General features: G+C 41.9%; 1 non-coding gene across 1 annotated transcript; it reads left to right on the forward strand.

Moving 5' to 3' along the window:
- Positions 1-4,604: 4,604 nt before the first annotated feature.
- LOC131987293 (U2 spliceosomal RNA) lies at positions 4,605-4,791 on the forward strand. The gene has a single exon (XR_009395762.1). It is a non-coding gene; the product is annotated as a U2 spliceosomal RNA (small nuclear RNA).
- The last annotated feature ends 18,813 nt before the right edge of the window (positions 4,792-23,604 follow it).

Raw genomic sequence — 23,604 nt, forward strand, 5'->3', positions numbered from 1 at the left:
GAGCCACACCCGCTGGCCAGGTTGATAGGCAGGAGCCGGTCTCCTCCTGCGATCTGCTGCTCTCTTAACTCTGTCCCCTTGACGGATTAGTGTCTGGCGGGCTGCTGCCCAGATGCGGCGGCAGCGGCGGACTAGGGCATGGGCGGACTAGGGCATGGGCGGAGGGCACCGACACTTCAGGCTCAGACTCAGAAAAGACAGGGGGTTGGTAACCAAACACACAATTGAAGGGGGACATACCGGTGGCAGAGGTGGGAAGGGAATTGTGGGCGTACTCGACCCATGTCAGGTGTTGACTCCAAGACGCTGGATTCTGTGCCACCAGGCACCGGAGGCCGGTTTCCAGCTGCTGATTGAGGCGCTCCGTCTGGCCGTTAGCCTCTGGATGGTACCCCGAGGTGAGGCTAACAGTAGCTCCAATTAACTTGCAGAACTCCCTCCAGAACCGTGAGATAAATTGGGGCCCCCGATCTGACACAATGTCCTGAGGGAATCCGTGGATCCTAAACACATTGTTCATCATACACTCAGCTGTTTCTTTAGCAGACGGCAGTTTAGGCAAAGCTATGAAATGTGCCATCTTAGAGAATCTGTCCACTACGGTTAAGACCGTAGTGTTACCTCTGGAGATCGGGAGCCCCGTGACAAAATCCATGGAGATCTCCGCCCACGGCCGGGACGGGATGGGGAGAGGCTGCAGCAAGCCTGCGCGGGCTCTGGAGGAGTTCTTATTCCTGGCACAGACTGGACACGCCTCAACGTACTCCTGGACCTCCGGCTCCATGGACGGCCACCAGAACCGCTGTGCGATGGCGAACATGGTCCGACGTACACCCGGATGGCAGGTGAGCAGAGACGAGTGAGCCCAGTGAATCACCTGTGGGCGCAGATTAACAGGAACAAACAGACGATTTTCGGGGCACCCACTAGGTGGAGGGGTCTCACCATTCGCCTGCTTCACCTCGGCTTCTATGGGCCAGGTAACCGCTCCAACCACATGGTTAAGTGGAAGGATGGGGTCAGGTTCCGTGGCAACGGGCTCGGGGCTGAAAAGACGGGACAGGGCATCAGGCTTAGTGTTCTTTGACCCCGGTCTGTAAGATAGGGAAAATTGAAAACGGTTAAAGAACAATGACCAGCGGGCTTGTCGAGAATTCAACCGTTTGGCTTTTCTTATGTACTGCAGGTTCTTATGGTCTGTCCAAACCAGGAACGGGTGTTGTGCCCCCTCTAGCCAGTGACGCCACTCCTCCAGCGCCACCTTCACTGCCAGCAGCTCCCGATTTCCCACATCGTAGTTTCGCTCCGCTGCCGTCAGGCGTCGTGACAGGAAGGCACAGGGGTGGAGCTTGTTGTCCGACTCGGCTCGTTGGGACAGAACACCCCCGATCCCCTCATTGGAAGCATCAACTTCCACCACGAACTGGCGAGAGGGGTCGGGGAGTGTGAGGATGGGTGCTGTGGTGAACCGCCGCTTAAGCTCTCGGAAGGCTGCGTCCGCGTCGGCGGACCAGCGGAACGGCACCTGTGGAGAAGTGACAGCATGGAGAGGAGCCGCTGTCGCGCTGAAGCCTCTGATAAACCGCCTGTAAAAGTTGGCAAATCCTAAGAATTGCTGCACTTTCTTGCGGCTATCTGGTGTGGGCCACTCAGCCACAGCGCTAACTTTTGCCGGGTCCATCTGAACCCTTCCAGGAGCTATGATAAAGCCCAGGAAGGAGATGGTATCGGCGTGAAATTCGCTCTTTTCGGCCTTTACAAACAACTTATTCTCAAGGAGACGTTGCAGAACAAGATTGACGTGTCTCTTGTGAGTCTCCACGTCGGGAGAGTAAATCAGGATGTCATCTAAGTAGACATATACAAAGTGATCTAGAAAATCTCTCAACACATCATTTATCATGGACTGAAATACTGCTGGAGCGTTTGTGAGGCCGAACGGCATGACTAAATACTCATAGTGTCCTGAAGGTGTGTTGAAACCAGTCTTCCATTCATCCCCTTCCCGAATGCGAACGAGGTGATATGCATTACGCAGGTCTAATTTGGTGAAGATCTGCGCCTGTTGAAGTTGGTCGAATACTGAAGTCATGAGGGGAAGGGGATATCTATTCTTTACTGTGATCTCGTTGAGGGGGCTATAGTCAATGCAGGGGCGGAGGGTCCCATCCTTTTTCTTTACAAAAAAGAACCCAGCCCCGGCTGGAGACGAGGATGGTCGAATCAGGCCTGCTTTCAATGAGGTCTCAATGTAGTCTTTCATGGCCTGCCTTTCAGGCCCACAAACCGAATAAAGCCGGCCCTTGGGAATGGTGGAGCCCGGCAGGAGCTCGATGGGGCAGTCATAGGGGCGATGTGGCGGAAGAGCTGTGGCCTTATTTTTACAAAAAACTTCCGCGAGGTGGTGATAACAGCTTGGTACTGTGGTCAGGTCGATGGTCTCTGGGTCTATGGCAGAGTTAACAGAAACATTGTTAAGAGTGAGAGTTTCATTCTGGGGCCGGCAACAGATTTTACAACCCTCCCCCCACCCAATAATGTCCCCGGTCTGCCAATCAATGCGCGGGTTGTGGCGCACCAGCCACGGGAGCCCGAGGATGAGAGAGTGCTGAGGTGAGTTAATCAGGTAAAGTCTAATGTGCTCCTCATGATCAGCGATGTGAATGTGTACTGGTTCAGAAATATGTGTAATGTCAAATACTGCGCGCCCGTTGAGCGCGCTCGCCTTAATAGGCTTACTCAGCGGCTCTACCTGGAGCCCCAGTCTCTGAGCAAACCCCCAGTCAATCAAGCTCCCATCCGCCCCCGAGTCAATCAAAACACCCTGCTCAATGTCCTTGCCAAGGTGCGTAATCGTTACGGTTGTTAACTTTCGTGGGATGGGGGTGACGGCTGTGAAATGACTCACCACCAAGGTCGCTTTCACGGGGCAGGCGGCGATGAGGTGGCCCTGTGTGCCACAGTAAAAGCACCTGCCTTCCTGGGATCGCCGCTGCCGCTCCTCCCGAGAAAGCCGGGACCTTCCCAGCTGCATAGGTTCCCCCTCCAGCTCAGCAGAAGGGCGAGGAAGTGGCTCGGGAGGAGATCGACGTGGCGCCGTGCGCCAAGGAGCCGCGGAGGGATCTGGCATAGCGGCTGGCACCAACCTGGACCCGCGCCGCTGCTTCCTCTCCTGCAGCCGGTTATCCGTGCGGACGGCGAGAGCGATGAGGGAGTCGAGGTCCGGAGGAAGGTCCAGCGGAACCAGAAGATCCTGGATAGGATCTGCGAGCCCTTTCAAAAAAACGTCGTACAAGGCAGCGGCGTTCCACCCGCTCTCCGTAGCCAGGGTGCGGAAGCGGATGGATGATAATCACAAACTGAATCAGCTCCCTGCTTCAGCCTGCAGAGTTCCCGAGCCCTCTCTCGATCTGTCGCCACCGGGTCAAAGACGAGTCTGAGAGCTTCGGTGAATCTCTTATATGACGTACACACCTCGGAGTCTCTGGCCCACTCCGCGGTGGCCCACGCCCGGGCCCTCCCCGTGAGGTGAGACATCATGAAGGCAACTCTGGATCTCTCCGTGGGAAAATCATGGGGTGAGTGTTCATAATGCATTTCGCATTCTGTGATGAAGGACCTACTTAGTCCGAGGTCCCCCGAGTATCGCTCCGGAGGAGCCAGCCTGGTGCATGCGCCAAAGCGCGTAGATGAGGGAAAGGGCTCCGGAGACGCTGCGGGCGGTTCAGGCGCTGCTGTCGGGTTCTTGGCGAGGATGAGGAGAAGCTGCTCCACCTGGGAGCCGAGGAGACCCACCTTGGACATCACGGTGGCCTTAAACTCCTCTTGGCTGAACGCGAGTCCTCTGAGTCCTTGGCCAAGGCTGGCCACCTGCTCCTCCTGCTGCGTGAGTTTGGACGCCTGGGAGCGCAGCGCCGCGCTCAGCTGGTCCTGCTCTGCCGAGTCCATGCTGGCCAGTGTGTACTGACACGGAGGGGAAACCCAGGAATAGGACTCGGATGCAGAGTAGTTGAGAAAAAACAAGGTCTTTATTGTGTCCAAGAAAAACGGAGCTACAGGTAACAAAAGGCGCCTCTAAAAACGAGGGAGTTACTAAGAAAAATACCAAAACTAAACTGAGGAGATCTCTAGGCAAAAAGGGGCAAAAGGCCAACAAAAAATCACTCTTAACGAGGGCTAAGGAAAAATAACAATTTCACAAGACTATGACTGTGGCAATACTGTGGTTCAGAGCTAGTGGTGCGGACAAAAGACATGACACACTGGCACAGGACAAAGGGGAGACACAGACTATAAGCACATGAGGGTAATGGGGAACAGGTGGACACAATCAGGGAATCAGGGAAGACTATGGCTGTGTCCCAATGTCAAGGATCCTTCCTTGGTAGGATCCTTCCTTCAGAGTCGGGTCCTCCGAAGGCAAGGCAAGAGTCCTTCCTTTGACTGGTGTAATGCACAAATGGGACAGCCTTCGGAGTGTGCAGCTGTGCGTCATTGCGTAATTGGACGTCCTGCTTAACTTCAGCGCTGCTCTCGGCCCTTTTGCTAAGATCAAGTGTAGTATCTGTTCTCATCAGTTTAATAAAAAATAAATAAATAAATTCAGCGCCGCTCTCGGCCCTTTGGCTAAGATCGAGTGTAGTATCTGTTCTTATCAGTTTAATAAAAAATAAATAAATAAATTCAGCGCCGCAATTTCAAAATCAGTTCATGACATGAATGTGTCTCCGGCATCAGCACTCTGACACATATTTGTGAAAATGGAAGAAGATGCTTTAAGGTTGAATCTCCACGATTTATCAAGTAAAAACCATAAAGTGGATTAAACCTGAATATTTAAGTGATCCTGGCTGAATTCAGCCGCTACTTAGTGCCATGAATGCAGCGGCGCATAATTCATCATGGAAATATGTTCTGTGATTTTTTATTTTTTATTTTACAGTACAGTACAATAACAGTTATTTATAAATAACAATAACGGATAATGGCAGACTTTCGGTCCCTGTAAACATAATAAAGAAATGTATAACTTTCTGAATGGCACAGTTGCACATAGTACATCATCATCGGACGCATATAAATTAATTAACAATAACTTTAGCGACTGAGACGGCATTAATTAACTTAACCGGCAATGTATCAAGATGACGTTTATTATCTTTAAGCTTAATATTCTGGCATTTGTTTATGTTTATGTTTTTGCTTGACTTTGAACACACGTTTTGTAAGTTATGTGATAACATTCAGTGTAAACTGAAAATATCTACATATTTAAATGCATATTGCGCCGCCGGCGTCGCTGTTTCTACGCTCGCCATTTTTAAATCTCCCGGTAGACCGGTGTGCGCAATGCTTTATGGGTAGTCGGAGCGCACGGAGGATACACAAATGCATCCTCGGAATTTGGGCAAAAGAAGGACTCTGTCCTCCGGAGCATCCTCGACATTGGGACAGTCCTTCGGCGGATGTCGATGACGTAGTGTCCTTCAAATCCCGCCGTTTGAGCATCCTTCCTTGACTTTGGGACACAGCCAATCAGACTGGAGACACATGAGGAAGGGCAAGTGACCTGAAACGAGAGGAGAGTTACTTTTCAAAATAAAACAGGAATTGACAAGACAGAGACAGGACAAAAACGCAACTTGACAAAACACTCACCGCGGTGTGACACTGTCAGGTAAATGTTTTTCATGAATGAAAGCTTGTAGGAATGCTGTGGAAGTGCTCTGGAGATTTTTTAGCCTCTTACGTCTTAAGTGCTGAGACAAACATAATCGAAGCTGGTCACCGTGTTTACAGAACATGCAGAAAGAGAAGTGCTACAAAAAAAAGGGAAACACTTATGTTCAAGACCTTTAATGTTGTATATGAATATGTGTATATGTGTATTTTATTTTTAAAATGTTGCTATTCATTCTGTGAATATATTTATAAAATTTACTAACACATTTTAACAATTCCAACAACAAAAAAGATGAGGATGGTAATTTTGGTCACCATATTCATGATATAAAATTGTCATATTTCAGCATCTGGAGTAGTGGTTTTCTTTTTTATGCACATTATTAAGATATGATGGTCAATGAATCATTACGTAATTAATAGGTTATACTGTAAATATCAATAATGACCACTTTCTTCATTTATGATTAACGCCGTCCCTCATCACTTTGGTTTTATTCATTTAGTCTTTAAAGCCTTTAAAGTACTTTAAAGTATTTAAAATGCTCTGCTATGATTAATATTTTATTTAACATGATTTCTCTCATCTAAGAAGGAAAGAAAAAAACTTTTTAGAAGGGTCTGGAAGCACATCACTGCTTGCTTAATAGGTTGACTAATGAAAGAGCAGTGTAAGCCGGCTATGGAGCTCCACGGTTCATGTACTGCAGACTGCTGCAGTATTGTTGGCCTCTGACCTATTTTCCCCGTTAGAGGAAACATCAGTTAGCCTTGAAAATCATATGAGAAGTCTGTTGTGCACAAAAATCTGCAACTAGCAGACAATTCAGTATGGTAAATGTATTTTTCATTTTGCATTCTCATCACCTCTCGCTATCTCCACCATCTATTTTACAGTGGCATCATCATTGCATTCAAGGCTTCATGCCACTCAAAAGGATTGTGATTGTTTTAAACAAGCTTGAACATACTTTTCCCTATAATAGAACGGAAATGTGCACTTTCTCCAGGGCCGACGCAGCACTGTGGAGAAAGATCTGGCTAACTGAGACTATCTGGTTCCACATTACAGACCCCACTCCAGCTAACATGCATGTTATTTGGTAATAATACTCCATAATTCCACAGCAAAATGCTGTGTTCTTGATCCAAATTCATTAGATGATTGTGTGGCCACAGTGTGTTTATTAAAGCACATTATATCACCATTAATAGATGTGAATGTGCCTACAGCAAATGGAAAACTCGGAGAACGGGAGAATGTGCCTGGAAACATGGGCTGAAAACCAAACATTTGCATATTCCTCAGCTTTAATAGCCTTACCCAGTTTTCTTACAGAGGAGGTGTGACGCTGGTTGCTAAATGAGCTGGTTCTTGATGCACAGCAGGTGTTAGCAAGGCAGCCTTTTACCATCTGTATAACACATTAGAAATCATGGTGTTTTGCATTAGCTGGACAGCACTCTTCCTGATATGTCATTGGTGTTGGGCCAAACTGTCTTCATGTTATTCTCAGTCAAATGCTTAAGCCTTAAAGACTTAGAACCCAGACAATTTACAAGCTTTATTTCTCACTTTCCACATGCTAATTGGAGTGGGTCTTTCTGCAAATCCACATGCACTGATGCACTCCTTGTGTTCATAGAGTCACTAGAGCAGTTTGGTGTGTACATTAATTTGCTTTGGGACAAAAGAAGCAACTAATATCTAATCAAAACACTGCATTTACTTTTAATTGTCTGTAGCACTGTGTATATTTGTTTGTGTGTGTATTCAAGTGCATTTCCCTACTGCATCTTGTGTACCTGGGGGAGCGAGGGCGAGCTGCAGTGAGGAGGGAATAGCGAATATTCCATGTTTTTTTTTATTTTCTATGTTGATGAATAAAAATTGGAGGGGTAAAAAAGGTAAGATAAGCCAAGTGTATTAGCTCAGAATAAGAAAACATGGAAATATAAAAAGGGCACTCAAAGAGAGAATACTGCCAAAGCCAGTGATGCATTCATATGCTACTTGGTCTATGGTTCACATGTCCATGAAAATCATGCAAGTAGTTATTTTGTAACAAATGACAAATGGACAAACTGACCTGAAAACTTTACCTCTTTGGGGAAAATATATGGTTGAATATCTCTATGTACATTTTTAGGTATTAACTCTGTTTGTGAAAAGGAGAGATATTAATTTGTCTATATATGGCTCTGAGAGATAGTGCCAGAGAGGAAGAGAAGAGTGGACGATGTGGTGCAGCTTTTATTTAGTAGTTCAGTCTTCAAAGAATCGATTCCCCAAGGAGAAGTTGCAGGGAACTAATAGAAGTGAGCTTCTATAAAAAATGAGGATACTGCCAGTTTTCTGATGGCATACACAACAACCCAGTGAGAGAAAGAAGACAGGAAGTAGAAAATTACACAACTAGTGAATGCTAAAAATAAATGCTTAAAATAATACTTGTTCATAAAGGAGTGCTGGAACCGTTTTGACCTTCCCAGAGGAAATTCATTTTGATGTTTTCCAGTTTTTGTTCAGTATTTTTAATGACCAGAAGACAGGTGTATAGTATAGAATAGTTTACTGACAGAAAGGTGTTAGGTAGGGAAAATATGGGTCAATCACAGCTGTTTTTACAGTGAGTTTTGCTGAGAAGAAAGCACAGCAAATGTTCCCCTCCGTTAATTAAGCTCCTGAGCAGCCTTTGTCTATTAATACAATAACAAGATCCTCTTACCCACTCTGTGCGCCTCCGCTAAGTGAGAGATATGTCAAGATACAGTAACAGACATTATTTGTGGCAAGAATGCATTTTCTGCCAAGTAAATGAGACTAATTTCCAAGCATATTGTCTCAATTAGGGATTGCGAATCTCTCTCAAGATGATATTTATCAACAGTGAAGTTACACCAAAGGCTGCATTCTTACCGGGTAACCATTGTTCCTGCGATCTATCATGTTGAGAGGCTTTGGAAATATGAAATGGATTTGCAGTAACATTACATTTTGAGATCATCACTATATTCCACTTCAACATTAAATACTGATTCCATTCAAGCCCCTGAGATGAAGGTTATGGGTTGTAATAGAAATTATACAAGCCTTTATTGCACAAAGACGAAAATAAGTGCAGATAAATAGAGAAGGAACAATAAAATAATAAGAAGCGGTCTATACAACTATTATAAGAGTATGAATGACACAGGAGCATAGCAGAGGGTCTGGTATGTGAACAGTGTACACCAGAAGGTTATTTGCAAAAACAGATCCGTTTGGATTCCTTTTTTCGGTCCAGCACAGAGAATATCAATCAAACTGCTGTTCTCAAATATTTTTAATTTTCCGAAACCATGTATTAGTATTGTGCAATCATGGGGAAATCAATCAATGTGGTATTGGCTTATTCATTTTTAGAAAGCTTTTCTGAACTCTACTGTGAAAAAGGAATAATACTTTAGATTGTCTGTAGTAAAACATCAAAATAGAAATATAATATTATTCATATATATATATATATATATATATATATATATATATATATATATATATATATTTACACTTGTAAAATAATGATAGGTGGTAGTAGCTGTTATTCTTCCTCTTCTTTAAATTACAGTTTTAAAAGAAGGTCTATATTTTGAGAAGCATTTTTGAGAAAATGATGCTAGGATTGCAAAGAGGTGAAAAATGTCCAGTAAATTTCCAGAAACTTTCCATGGGAGGTTAAATTGGGGATTTTTGGGAATATTTTAAATCGGAAACTTTCCATGGGAATTATGGAAATTTATGGGAATTAACTGAAAATTGGAGGTAATTTAAACAAACTGTATCATATTTTATTGAATAATAAATTACAATCAACAACAAAAACATGAATGTTGAGTTAAATATTACTTATTAGTATATTATTAGTATTATGGGCATAACATGGTTGGAATAAACAAAGTTGAGTCAGGCTGCTCTGTGCACATATCGAGGATGACGCAGGAGTCTGAGGGATTTAATTTCAGCGAGGCAGTTTGGAGTAAATTGGCAGGTAATATTCCTGAGTTGAAGAGCGGAGTATTAGCGGAGGACCAGAGATGCAGCAGCTAGTTGCTAGCTGCTAATGACTGGTCTCCAGAAGAATGGAGAGAGCAAACGGAGTAAGGAAGGTTCAATCTGGAGGCAGACGAAGGCCAAGCCCGGGTAGAGACATTGGAGAGATAGCAGCTGGCGGCTAGCAGACCGAGAGTCGGCTGTTCGTCTCTGCACCGGGCTGGAAGAGGGCAGCAGCTAGTGGCTAGTGGCCGCGGTGAGCAGACAGGACCAGACGAGGAGGTAAATAAAAAAATAAAAAATAGTGCGATCGTCAGCACGCTTGTTAGTCAAAGACGTTAAATGAAAACAGGTTGAAATCAATGATCAGTTTAAAGTTAACGCTGTTAAGGTACCGAAACATTGTACCATTTGATTTTACATGAATCGGTACTCGGTAGTAACGACGGAATTCGGTCGGTACCTATAAAAGTACCGAATTCGGTACCCATTCCTATGCACAGTACATATAGGGGGCGTGGCCACAGTGTGGGGAGCGTGGTGTCACGAACTGGTCAGGTTAGTGGCAAAAAAGAAGGGAGTCCACACGTAACATACAAAGCCAAATAATTTATTAATAAATCAGATAAATGTAAATTAAGTAACTGATCAATGAAATTATTGAAATTGAAATTAAGTCAAAACAAACCAAAATGGATGTGTGTGAATAAATGTCAATCAGTCATGTATGCAGTGTATGGGTGTGAATGAAGTGTGCTGTATGTGAGTGTTGTATGCAAGAGGGAAAATCAAACTCAGTCCCACATGGCAGGTGGGAACATGAGACCCAGGTTACCAGCTTGGAAGCAGCAAAAAGAGGGAGTGCTGGATAAGACTGCTCTTAAATACCCAGCACACAGGTGAGGCCATTTAGGCTGACGACCTGCCCACCACTGCCAACAAGGAAATAGGACAGCCAATCAGCAGGCAGAGGGGCAGGACGTCACAGTGGCCACAGTAGCCCTGCAATAAGCAGTGTGCTATGTGCATGTGATTGAGGAATATCAGATATATTCAAGTGTACTTGCCTGAAATGTGGTTGTTTTAGTCAAGATTATGCTCAAATATATTTTCCCAAAATTTTATTTAAGTTCCCTGTTAAGGTTCAACCTACAGTTTTGTAAATTCCCCATTTATTCCCATGAATTCCTGTTAATTGCCATGGAAAGTTTCCAACTTTGAAAATTCCCAGAATTCTGCAACCATACATTTGACACCTTATAAATAATTATTTCAAAGTGTCTATGTATTTGTCATAGTGGGTTATGATACTTGCCAGTGTTCTGTGTGTGTCACTGAGGGTTTCAGATGTCAGTGGGTGGAGAGGACTACAGGGAGACTTTGGCAGAGATCAGGTTAGTTTTCTTCTCTGCCTTGGGGCATTTCTATAGCAGTCTGCTACAGCAGTTGACAACTGTATTTCTGAGAGCCAGTGGATTACTTTAGTTTTTATGACATGTTGTCAGAGTCAAAGTGTGGGCTACTTTTATGGGTCACTGTCCGTCACTGAAGAAATTCCACATGGAGAGCGAGCTCAGAGCCAACAGGTGGAGCAGCATGTGTGCTCATACCCCGAAACCTAGAGTAGCCATCACTCATTTAAATGTAAACCCTGATGTGCCTGAGTTCAGTAGGTGGGTATAATAAAAACGTATTGCAGCCATATATAGTGTGAACACCCACTAAAGTCAGCCTGAGGGTTTGACATGCATGCTGGTCTGTTTCAATGGACAAAATATAAAAAATGTGGCTCTAAACTTATTTCTGAACTCCTTCATTTAAGTGTGTACAAGTGTTGCAATAAACAAGACAAGAGATGCTGCACTCCTTTCTGAAAACTCTTTTCCGCGACCGAAATCTGACCAGGAAGCTGAACGTTTAGTCAATAATGATGCAGCTCAGCACCCCAAAGTAGAAATGATGTTCCTTGTGAACTCAACTTCACTCTGTCTTCTGTATTCTCGCTGAACTATTTACATTTGGTCCGTAGGCAGATCAAAGGCCTCAATCTCGAGATGGTTTTAATGAGAGCTTCCGGCAGCCAATTATACAGAATGACCTAATTGTATGGGATACTTCTGCCACACACACATCTCTTAATTTCTTTCCTCTCATTTTCCCTTCTCTCTTTGCTTATCAGCATTTATCTGTCTGCCTCTCTCCTCCTCTCTGCAACATGAATTCGTTGTGTGTGCACATAAGGGTAACATTGATTGAGCCCATCCAAAAAGCACAAATGCATGTCAAAGAATAACAAGCATATTGATTCCAAGCACATTCACCTGCTCCTTCAAACCCCAGTGCAGCTGATGAAGTAGTTCTGCTGCATTCAATTAAATCAGAGGTCAAAAGACAAAACATTGCTGCAACATGTACAAAAAATAAATAGTATCTTGTTTTTTAACATTGAGTGAATGCTGCATGAGAGCAGCATTTTGACCACATGTAAATATACCAAGCTGATGATCTAGCAGATTTAGCTGCTGCAATTCATTGTAATTCAAGTCTCTGCTATAAGCAACACAAATATTAATTTCTCTATGTGTTTCATTTAGTCCACTGCTTTCATTCCGTTTCTGTGCAGTCCATATTCGTGTCCACAATGTACTTTCTGGCTGAAAGGAGTGATCATTTTAAAGGCAGCTCTTGCACTTTTATCTGCAGTGAAACCAGACTTCACAATTCAGTATAGCCATAGAATTATAGTTTACTTCATGTGCAAATAATTTTAATTAAATGGTCGTCTATGTGAATACTTGAATATTCAGCACCTCCGTAAAATAAAGTCGCTTGTACCTTTTGGACATTTCAGAAATTTGACCTTAAACCTCCGTTGATCCGGGACCACCCTGACTTCCTGATGGATCAGCAACTCATTGATTCAGTGCTGCTGCTAGCTACCAGCCTGCTGACACACCAGCGTGGCTGCGACCTGTGCTCACTAAATTTGAGTTGCTAAAATCAATAATTGTAAATTTAGAGGGGGCCACGGTCTTTCTGATCAAGTCTCCAGTGATGGGGAGTTAGGCAGATGGTCTGCAGAGTGTGCCAGTAGCGAATTCCTGTCTCATTTGGTGGTCTGATAGACTGTCATATTTCTATTGAGTTTTCCACATTGTTTTTTGTTTTTTTTATCATTTGAGTATAGGCTATAGGATCATTTTATATTTTTCTACATTTGTTGTACTGTTGATTAACATTTTTTTTTATATGTTTCTATGTTCATCTTATTTAATTTGCTTTGTTATTTACTTCGTATGTAAATAAAATATTGAACCAATCTCTAGTTTCTTTACTTCTCAGAACAGATGCTTTAAAACCGGCAGTTTAAAAAAAATATGTAAAAAATCTTGATAATAATAGAGATTGGACGATATTAAAAAATATATTGTGGTCTTTTTTTTTTTTTTTGCCATATCGCCCAGCCCTGAGTGGTATTTTTCCACTAATGTAACAAGACAGGAGTATATAGATATTTGAAGTACTTTTTCAAAGAAAGTAAACTAAGGTAATAAAACCATGTGAAGTAAAGTCGGTGCTGCTTTCCAAACCTGCTTATAAAACTTTCCTCAACATTCCCCACAACTTATTTAAGTCTTAATGAAGAACTCTTTGAGCTCACAGTGTTTCTGCCTGTGAGGTTCTTTACAGAGTCACACGTCATTGTCTTTTACCACAGATAATTACTCCCATTGCTGCCCTTTATTCTGGTCCAAGAGTGATGGATGCCGCTCTCCTTCTACAGATAACAGCTCTGTTTGGTTTCTTATGCAGCAGTATCGCAGCTATAATTCCTAAATCATGCGAGTGCAGCTCTGAAATAAAGAAAGATGCATCTGTAAGAGTGGCGTGGGAAATGGCTTTGAGAGCAGCAGGATGGAAAACAGGGAATGCATAAAAAACAGAGAGAGGCTGTTTGGGAGCTTCTCTCTGTCGGTCTTCTTCAATGTGTAAATACACACATTAGGTATGTAAATGATCTCTATATGTATGCAAAGCTCAGTTTTCACTGCTTGTGCTGTCTCGATAGCAGCAGAAAGACAAGTGCCTTTTTCTCTCTTTACCATCTACATCTGTGCTAACTAATGCTGCAGTAGCATGTGTATGTGAACTTACCTAGGACGTCAAAGCCAACAAGGGACATTTTGGACGTGATCCGTTTGTCAGGCTTTAAATCATGCCAAAAACATGTAGAAAACCCACTGGGGAACTTTTCTGCAGGATGGAGCCAGGATTTTGACCACCCATTCATACACATCTTTTTTTAACACTCCTCTATCGTGTGAGCAATTTTTTTTCGCTTTTGTTTTTTCAAAATGACCAGAAACAGAAGTCCACATTTGGTTAGGGAGGGCGAGGTCCACTGTTGGCGGTACAGCCATGTCCGTGTGTGTGTCTGATGGTTTGCATGTGCAAGTCTATGTCAACATGAGTGTTTTGTGAGTAATGGAATGTTAGCTTGTGAACACAAATCTCTCCGTTTGATTAATATGTCAGGGTTCCTCCCCATCAACCATGTTTTTTTCAGAACCTTAATGACATCACAGTAAGGCATATCATTAGATTTGAAATCCTATATTCATTGAATTGTATCTCACTGATGTTTACGGTGTTCAGTGTTCGGCCAGCTATGAGCCAGGCTCCTTGCTTTCAATGTGCAGAAAGCACTCGGTAAAGTCATGCTAGATCTGCAATACATGAGACCCACTCAGAAAAATTGGGCATTAGCATTGCTGTTTTTGTTTATCAGCAGATTTTAATTTGTTCATCGTCTGCTGCCTCAGCATCTGTTTGGGCTTTTTCAGATGCCAGACAGCTCTGCCTCAGGCTAAACACTGTTTTAACATAGACAGCTCATCCAGATGATGTACAGTATGTGTTGAGAGGACCATCTGAACTGGAAGAAGAACAAGCACTTCTTCCAGAGGGTTCAAAAGTTGTTGGAAAGATGTTAATGTGGAGGATCGTTTTTCCATTTTTTCATGGCTAGGCCCTCTGCATGCCATGATAATTATTCAGTCTACACGGAATTGCCCCTGCTGCTCCACATCTCCCTGATTACTCTCCAGATGCTTTCTGTTGCTCTAGAGTATTTAAGGCACTGTCTTCAGCCACTCTTCATTAAGTTGTTCTGCTGTCCTGACCATATGTTTCTGCAGCACAAAGTTAAAGATTTTCCTGCAGGTTATACTGACTCCAAGCCTCATCTGTTGCCACATGTCAGCTTTCTTTCAGTTTCCATGCTGCAGTCATCTGCCAGTATTTTTCTGTACCCTTCCTCTTATTGACACTTTACTATTCCGACCTGCAGCCTTCTTGCGGCGGTGCTGGTTATTTATCACAATTGATTAAATCATACTTGGCGACATGTTAATAGTTAACTATTTTGAGTGTTGCTGTGTTAAACACACATGAAAAAGAACTGTTGTTGCAGTTTAGAGATCAACAGGATGCCGCTAAACATGTTATAAGCAACTTCACCTCCTTGCTAGCTATATGCCACCTCCTCATTCAGTGGAAATCTCCTAACCCTCCCTCTGTGTCACAGTGGCTGAAAGACACCATCTTTACTTAAACTTAAAAAATTATATGCACAATGAGAGGTTCTACTGATAAAATTTTTCCACAAGTGGCAACCAGTCCTGACAGACTAGGTGCCTACTTTCCTTCTTTTTCTTTTGTGATTGCTTGGTGTTGTATTTGTGTGAATGTGAACTTTGATAGAGCCAGGGTGCATGTCTGGGTGGGTTTTGTTTATTATTACTTATTTTCTATTATTTTAATTTTTATGTTATTTAGTTATTTGTGGAGAGGATTGGAGGGGGTTCTCTCAATAAATATATTTTGGGAAAACAACATATTTTATAGGCTTATATGTGAAGCCGGTTAGTGACTCCAGCCACTTATGTGAGACAGCATACCTGTCACTGGTTTGGGTTGAGAGGGGTGTAGTTTTCCTGATAGTTTGGGGAGCAGGAGTTGGAAGAAGGTTTGAAAGCAGGTAAGGCAGAGAGCAAGAGAGAACGCAGAAAAGTTGGCTGTTTTTGTTGTTTTGGTGTCGGCTATGGCCCAGAGTGGCCTGTGTTGTCTTGCAAATAAATGGAGAGTGAAACTGGCAATGGAGCCAACATTAACCGCATGTGGAGCAGCAGCCCACACGCCAACACTGCTGACGTAGTACGGCCACCCACCGGACCACCATCAGCACAGGGTCCCTTCACAGCGCCAGCAAATATCGAATAGCAGCAGGCAGTAAGTTTATGGCTTCTAGTCAATTATGTTAACCAACTGTGAATGGTCACAAAACATGGCACCCAGCCCCAAGAGGTTTACACCATGCAAATAAAATAATAAATTGATTAGATACATATTCTCATACGGTATGCATCATGCATCTTTTCTGCTTTGTGTTGGTAATCATGAGCATGTTTAAACAGACTTTAAAAACACTGTTATACACAGTTAGATTAGGTTGTACTGTTCAGTTCTTGTCTATATTTGAACTCTTGAATTGTGGTTGGTACCTCATTTTCCATTTGTAGCCCTATTCACACAGGACTAATATTACCTGTGGATCTTATGTGATTTGTAATAACTGCAGGTTGAGCTGTTAATTCCCTTTTTCATCTGTAATCTGTGATCTGAAAGTAGAAATGCCTTTGCTGAACAGAAACCATCAGATATTAGTCCAGTGTGCATTAAATTAAAATTGTAATTTGTATTTTTTGAAGCATGCCTTGGTTTTTCCACTTCAATCAGAGTTTTATGAAGCCGAGAGAGCACAGATTTTGATAAATTGTGTTAACTGCAGAAAATTAATCTACAATAGATTGACAAAGCATGGGGATGGAGTAGATATGACAGTATGGTAGAATTTTGGTTATGAACATTTGAGTTTTTAACAGGCTTAACGTTAAACTCATGGTTAATGGTACAAATTATATAATTATTGAATGATAATCTTTGGGATTGTTCCACATAGAATGGATCTAGTCCAGAGAGGAAAAGGACTTAAACATGACACAACTTAAACTTTCGACAAACTTATTGTGGATCTACATTACATTACTAAAATAACTAATGAAATGGTTTCGTCATTCATGAGCCTTTGTAATCCATTACCTCGATTACTGTAAATGTATTTCCACAGACCTTATTGTATGTGTCTGTGAAGGAAGATCTGAGTTCCAGTTCATGAAATTTAAGGTCTTTGTAGATAGTCGGTTCAACCCAAAGATTAATTACAGTGGAGAAAAAAGACAATGTTTCAACCCTTCTGCTAATTATATGATCCATTATTGGACTCAAATGAGCAGCCGACGTGACAATCACATCCATTATCACGCTCTTCAAATGGACTAATTACATGACGGCTTTTCCACTTTTCCCCTCACTGAGGTCCCACGGAGCAAATCTCAAACTTCTGTAATTTATTCTTCACGTACTGCGACGTAACTTTAATTGATTGGCAGAATGATTGTTAGCACTCTGTATTAGATGCTTGTGAGATGTCATCACAGATACTGAAAGTGCTTCTGCAGTAGTTACCCAGCTGTGAATTGGGGAGTCATGATATACTGATATTGGCAATAACCGTGAAATATTGATACCATGTTAATAATGCACATATTGTTTAATAATACTTTTTTATGTAGTTATGGTCTCTCTCTTCATCTCCCTACACTTATATTTTGAGTGAAATTAATTTGCCCAAAAACAGACGAAAAACACACAATAAGTTGAGGATGAGATTGGCAAATAGCATTTTTTCTAATAAACAAAATGTATAATAGATATCAGGATAATCTTGTTACCTTGAATTATTTTGGCCCTCACCATCACATATAAATACTTTCAGTCAATCAAACAGAACCATATCAGTGTTCCCTTTGTCATATTTCCATTATATGCCATATAAATCTGGGGAACATAGCACCATGGGCAAGAACAACTAGGGACATAGGAGCCTTTGCTCATATTCCCATATAGGCCATATAAATCTGGGAAACCTAGGACTCTGGGGACATAGGACCATAGCAGAGCACAGCTGGTGAACACAAGACCCCACGAACATATAATTGTTTCTCATGTTCTTATATAGGCCAAATAAACATGGTGAACATAGGACTCTGGAAACAAGACCACCAAATCAAAATCAAATCAAAATTACTTTATTTATCCCAAAGGGGAAATTCTATTAGTCTGTTGAGCTCTTGAAGAATGAGAAGAAGGAGAGAAGGATCTTTTGAATCTCTCCGTCCTGCAACAGAGAGAGAGGAGCCGTCCACTGCTGTTTTTTGGTCCATAAAGGTTTTGTGTAGTGGATGATCCAGGTATTTCAAGATAGCCTCGAACATGTTGACAGGTCATCTCTCCACCACCTCCTCCAGTGTGTCCAACCTGGCTCCAACCACAGAACCAGCTCTTTAGACCAGTCTGTCCAACTGCCTTCATCTCTGTGTGTGATGCTGCCTCCCCAGCAGACTGCAGCATAAAACAACACACTACCACCACAGACTGATAAAACACCTGCAGCATCTTACTACAGATGTCTGAGATCTGAGCTTCCTTAAGCTTCTGTCTTTAGGGAATAGTTATTATCCAACTTATTATCCAGGTATACACGAGGGTTGTCACGATACTAAAATGTTCAACTCGATACCGATACTCAGCCAAATATTCGATACTCAATACCATTTTCGATACCACAAGGATAAAAACAAAGACCCAAAATTTAACAGAAACATTTTTATTAACAAGAAAAACGCAACATGTAAAAATTAACAGAACCACAGGTTAAATATTTATAATAAAAAACAGTTGTGCAAAAAGGAACTGCAACTATGATAACAAGCTTCAGATACTCGATACTTTTGAAAACGAGTATTGTATCCGGATACAACGTTTTAGTATCGATACTTTTTTGAGTATCGATACTTTTGACAACCCTGGTATTCACCTAGATACTTATAATTTGGCACCACCTCAATGTCCAACCCACAAGTATTTACTGGCTAGTACAAACAGGAGAGTACATAGTACATGGTGCAGAGTACATGGGAGATTACAAATGTAGAACTGGAGGATCTAAGACCCTGGGAACATAGGATCATGGGAGAGCACAGCTGGGGAACATCAGACCATGGTAACATATAAAAGGGAGCCTTTGTAATGTTCCAATATAGACCATATAAATCTAGGGAACATCGGACCCCAGGAACATAGGAATGACCTCCGTAGATCAAATATAGCACTTTTTGGCGGGGCTAAAGTTTATATGACACTTTGTTAAAGGGAAGGTAAAGTGCAGGAAAAGCAGATTTTTCAGATAAAAGTGATCCTCTTTTTCCTTACTCCACTTCTACAAACAAAAGCATACCATAGCATATAACCGCCATCTGGCTTCATAATTCCTGCTCTATAATTCAGTTCTGTGTCGAATCTGGAACCCGCTATCAATCGTGATGGAAATGACTTGCTAATTTTCTCTCAACACGGCAAACAGAGGAATTCAACATCTTCCCGTGACAGACCCCATTCTCTCCCTCTGCCTCATTTCACATTTTCATACTCATATATTCAAATTCTCAAATGAATTGTCTGCCGTTCCCGTCATGAAGCGGGAAATGTGTATGAATTTGACTTGATAGCTTATAAACATCTTCAAAACAGTATGTGCACAAACACAAATAAAGGAGAGAGGGAGGGGAAGGAGAAAGGGAGAAGAGGAGAGCAGGGGAAAAATATGACTGAGAAACAGAAAGAGAGATCAGTGAGGAAGGGAAATTCCATCATGTACTCTTTGGGAAGAGGAATAACATCACATTATTTTTGCAGAGAGAGGAGGAGCACTTGTGCTGGTTATTTGCATTTTTCTCTCACAGTCAAAAAGCATTGACGTGAACCAGCAAGTCATGGATCCTGGAATTGCATTCCCTTTCCCTGTAGTTGGACTACGACAGTATCACTTGCAAATTGGCACATAACAGAGAAAAAAAACGTGACTGTTATTTAAACGGACTGACTAATGTATGCCACCATTCAAGCCTTCCATTCTCTCCCAGTCTAACTGAAATCTAAAATCATACAGTGGACACATGCAGAATGCTGTAACGGTAGAATTGTTTTAAAAAGAATAGGTTAAAAAAAATAGTTCTACTTTTTGAGCTATGGCAGCATTTCTTGCATTTCAAACTAAACTGAAGTCCCCAAATGTGACTCAGCAGTTTTAATTAGGCACACAGACAGACACTCAGCTGGAGTCCCAAATATACTGGCAGATCGCTCTCCCCCTCTGTGACCACTTCTACTGCTACTTATACTAATTAAGTGATTCTTCAATTACTTCTATACTCATTCTGTTTGCTCAGCTGCAAACCGATGCTGAAACAGTCCCTGTGTCTCTCTCTGTCAAATTATATATGCTTTAATGCGATGAATATTGAGCTTGTGAAATAACTAAGTAAAATTAAATAACTAGAAGTGGACTATTCAAGGCCCATGAAGACTTACAGAGAGTTTAGGTGAAGGTTTTACAAGACCTGGCTTTTTACTGCAAATTCCCAGTAGTGTGGACATGGTGATAAAATACAAAGGCTTTAATAATGATAATCATCATCATTCATCAACATTCTCATGAATATACACAGCAATTTTCCATGGTTTTCTTGATAAAAATCAAAATCATTAAAGAAAACCATAGAAAATAGCTAGAAATCAGCTCTTAAATTGAACTCTCATGAGCCTTTTTTGTTGTTATCATTATATTTGTCCAAACAAATGTACCTTTAGCTGTATCAGGCATTGAAATGAACAAATGTCATTTCCATGACTACAATATATGAAATTCTCATCTAGTCGATGTCAGCTTGTTGATTACAGAACTTTTTTTTTTAAATTAACCTTGTTATTATAGACATTCATTTTTTGCTATTTGAGGGCAACTTGAGTTGAAAAGGGCTACCTAAGTGCTTCCTCACAACTGGTTTAATTTTGAAGGGAGCACGAGTCAGCCCTCCTTCCCTCCTTCCCGCTTTCCCTCCTTCCTTGTTCACGGACTCATTCTCCTGTTGTTAGCAAGCGACCTGAACAAAAGGAAAGTAACATTCTACTCTAAGTAACATTGCTCTCACTCTACAAGCATTATAGCTGCACTCCAGCAAAAACTTGTAACTTGAAAATCTATATTTCTCATAAAGAAAGTGCATTTAAATCATCTTCAGAATATGTTTCCTTTCTATTTAAATATTATAGGTTTGATACATTATATATGAGAGGCTGAAGTGAATCTGGGCTAGTGCTTGCTTGGAAGAAAGAACTTTTTGAATTACATTGGATTTAATTAAAGTGAAAGGATCATAAAAACGCAGAGTGAGTTGGATTTAAAGTTTGTTTGAGAAAGAGGGAGTGAGATGATTACAGGGAAAGGGTGAGGCGGAGTGAGAGATGCAGGGAAACCCAGTAAAATGAAACAAAAGATAAAAGAAAAGAGGAAGGAGAGCTTGAGAGTGTTAGCTATAGGCACCGAAAGATAGGAAGAAAGAGGGAAAGAGAGAAAGAAGGAATCAAAGGCCAGTATCTTCAGAGTAGTTGAGCAGCAGGTTGTGACAGAGGCAGCCTTCTGAAACTAAATGTGTTCTCCAGCTCCGGCGCCCTCACTGCCCGCTGTGTCAGCCCACACAATGTCTGTCTGGTCAACCATAACATTCTTCTCTGGATACACACATAAACACATGGCCACACACACACACAAGGTGCACACACACACTGGCACTGAAAGACTTCACTGCTCCTCTGACTTGCCTCATGTTACCTCCAGCTTCCGCCATGATGAAAACGAGTGTCGGCTTTTGTTCGGACACAGGGGAATTAGCATTCCTCTCTTTCGCCCTTATTTCTCCTCTTCATTTCTCTCTTTCCCTTGCTAAATAAATCTACAGAAAATGGTTGCCGTCAGGAACTGTTCTGCTTCTTTTTTTATTGATCTCTCCCTCCGCCTCTGTCTCTCTTGTCATTGCCTGCTTCTCCATCCTCACTGCCAATCACTCCTTCCTTAATTGATGCTTACGGACGCAACTTGCAACCACAATCATGTTTTCAACCCTAAAACCATACTGAATGCACAGACATCAACGTATAATTACACTCAGCTAGACTTGGGCCCAGGGGTGTGATTTTCGACGCACAACGCATGAACAAATTGAAGCAAACCCACGTTAACCCCAGAAAGCATGGGTCGTGAGTGACTGAACCCAGGACCCTCCAGATGTGAGGCGACACTGCTAGCCGCCAAGAAACAACAAAATACTTCTTCTTTGGAGGTATTATAAAGTTGTTTTTACACAATGAATACACACACACACACACACACACACACACACACACGACACTAAGCTTTTTAACAGCCAAGGACATGTACTGTAGAAGTTTCGTAAGGTTTTAATGGAATTCATTCTCTTCACCCGCGGGTCAAGACTATTTCAATCACTTCCGCCCTCAGCATCAGAATATGTGTGTGTATGCTTTCTAAAGTGAGTGGCAGGTGAAGTTTTAAATGTTCAGAGTGAGTGCATTTTTCAGAATGAGAACTGTTTGACAAATGTGCTGTGTGAGTGTATGTTTTAAAGTTGTGACCACATTCATCACCTCAGGACAGAATATTCAGTCTCTCATCCCCCCAGACACAGTAAGATCAAACACTCGGAATTTCAGGTTTGTGTCTGCCTTTGCAAAGAACCACGGACACGTTTTCAAAGAGCCAGGTTTATGTCTGACTTTGTGTATGGGCGTGCATGTAAAGGCGAGTGTACTGCACTGTATGTGTGATGCTGGCTGTGGCTGTGTGCATTTTCTTGAGGTGAGATTATGCAGTCAGTATCCCCATATGGGCTTGCCCTGCCCTAGAAAAACAATGTGAAAAGGCCAGTGCATATCAGCAGTTTGGTAAACAACCTCCTAATTAGACTCATTGATTACACACACCTGGCTCAGTCAACCATGAGATAACTGTGTCTGAGGGGGCAGCCAACAATCTGTCAATCCAAACGCATACAGTAGCCTGTGGTATCATGCATTGTCTGAGAGACAGACAGAGACAGAGAATGGAGTCATGCATCATGCATGAGTGACGGCCAGGCCTTTAAAAGTCATTCTTTGCATAGACGCTGTTCTGGCTGGTCACATGAAAGGTTTGTAGTGATTCCTACGGTTTGTTTTGTTTGCAGATGTCACAAATTTCTTCTGTTCAGGAGATAATTTAAAAACATTATCTGAAAATATTGAAAGTGAAATGGTGAAACTTAAAATTTGGTTTCATGTAAATAAGTTATCATTAAATCTGTTAAAAACTAAGTTTATGGCCGTTGTTAAAAGAAGTAAAGAGGAAGTGTTAAAACTGAGAAGGTATCAGAGTTTAAGTTTTTGGGTATTATATTGGATGACAATTTGACATGGAAATCGCATGTATCATATGTTAAAAAAAAAACTGTCAAAGAATATTTTCATTTTGAACAAAGTCAAGTATATTTTAGATTGCAAAACAATGAGAATGCTGTATTGTTCACTTACTTGAATTATTGTGCAGAAGTATGGGGTAATACATATGTGAGCAATATAATGCATTTGTTCTTATTGCAGAAAAGAGCAATCCGAATCATCCACAAAGTCAACTTCAGGGAACATACCAATAGTTTATTTATTAAATCAGGGTCATTGAAACTTAGAGATAATAGAACTCCAGACACTGCTAATTATGTTCAAAGCCAGAAACAGAGTTTTACCAGAAAACCTGCAAAAGCTATTTGTGTTTACTTCAGAAGATGAAAATCATAGAAGAAGATTTGATTTTAAGCGCC

This window comes from Centropristis striata, chromosome 15 (assembly GCF_030273125.1).
Source record: "Centropristis striata isolate RG_2023a ecotype Rhode Island chromosome 15, C.striata_1.0, whole genome shotgun sequence".
Lineage (NCBI taxonomy): Eukaryota > Metazoa > Chordata > Actinopteri > Perciformes > Serranidae > Centropristis > Centropristis striata.